Source organism: Nicotiana attenuata, chromosome 8 (genome assembly GCF_001879085.1).
Source record: "Nicotiana attenuata strain UT chromosome 8, NIATTr2, whole genome shotgun sequence".
Taxonomy (NCBI): domain Eukaryota; kingdom Viridiplantae; phylum Streptophyta; class Magnoliopsida; order Solanales; family Solanaceae; genus Nicotiana; species Nicotiana attenuata.
Window position 1 is genome coordinate 30,338,073 of NC_031996.1, and position 1,136 is coordinate 30,339,208.

The following is a 1,136-nucleotide window of genomic DNA, read 5'->3' on the forward strand; positions in this document are numbered from 1 at the left end:
TGGATGTTAAATACTATTGGATAGGTTACTTCTTATTGGCATTGGAAGAATATCACATTATGGTAGGGTAACATTTTACAGTTTAATGAATCTTCCACTTATTTGATGTGCTGCTTAAGGGATTATTTATGGTTAAACTCTTCACAACTTATCAACGGATTATTATTGGATTCAACCAAACCCGTTCCAAAGTTCTAGCTCCGCCCCTTATGACTTCATTTCATGATCTAAAAGGAACAAAAGGGCAGCCCGGTGTACTAAGCTCCCGCTATGCACGGCGCCGGGGGAAAGACCGAACCACGAGGGTCTATTGTACCAGTCTTACCATGCATTTCTGCAAGAGGTTGTTTCCATGGCTTGAGCCTATGACATCCTGGTCACATGGCATCAACTTTAAAAGTTACGCCAAGGCTCCCCTTCTATCCTAAAGGAAAACTAAAGATATATATTTTTCCTATTTTTAACTGCTGATGCATAGGAAAAATGGAAAATTATACTCCCTCCGGTCCAAAATAAGTGATTTTTTGGTTGTTTTCACACATATTAAGAAATTCATCTTTTAACATTAATTAGCAATGAAATTAACCATATTAGCCTTTACTATCTCTTCACATAAATACTCCTAACACATACTCCAACATTATTTACTCCAAGGGCAATATAGGAAAAATAATAATTAATTTATTCTTGAAATTTGAAAAAATCACTTATTATGAACCGGAGGGAGTAACTAAATACTGAGGTGTAATTTTATAACAGTGCGACTCGAATTGTAATCTTTCTAGTTTCTACACACTGATTTTCCCATTCGAACAAAATATAAGTAATTAAATTGACTCGAAGCTTCCTCTGACATTAATGGGTATAGAGATAGAATTGTTTTTAAAATACTTAAATTCCTTTATAACAGTGTTTGTTAACACGTCTTTATATCCTTCCCATTCTTTTGTTTCCATTTATTGCAAACTCATTTATTGTCAAATGCCAAAGCAAATTGACAATTTTGTTAAAGCGTGACATTAAATATAATATTATTTTATGGGGAGAAAATTAATGGCAGCAAATCTATCCCTGTGGAGTTCAGCAATTCCCAACTGGCAAGCAGCCATCACCCACCATCCATATATATATATATA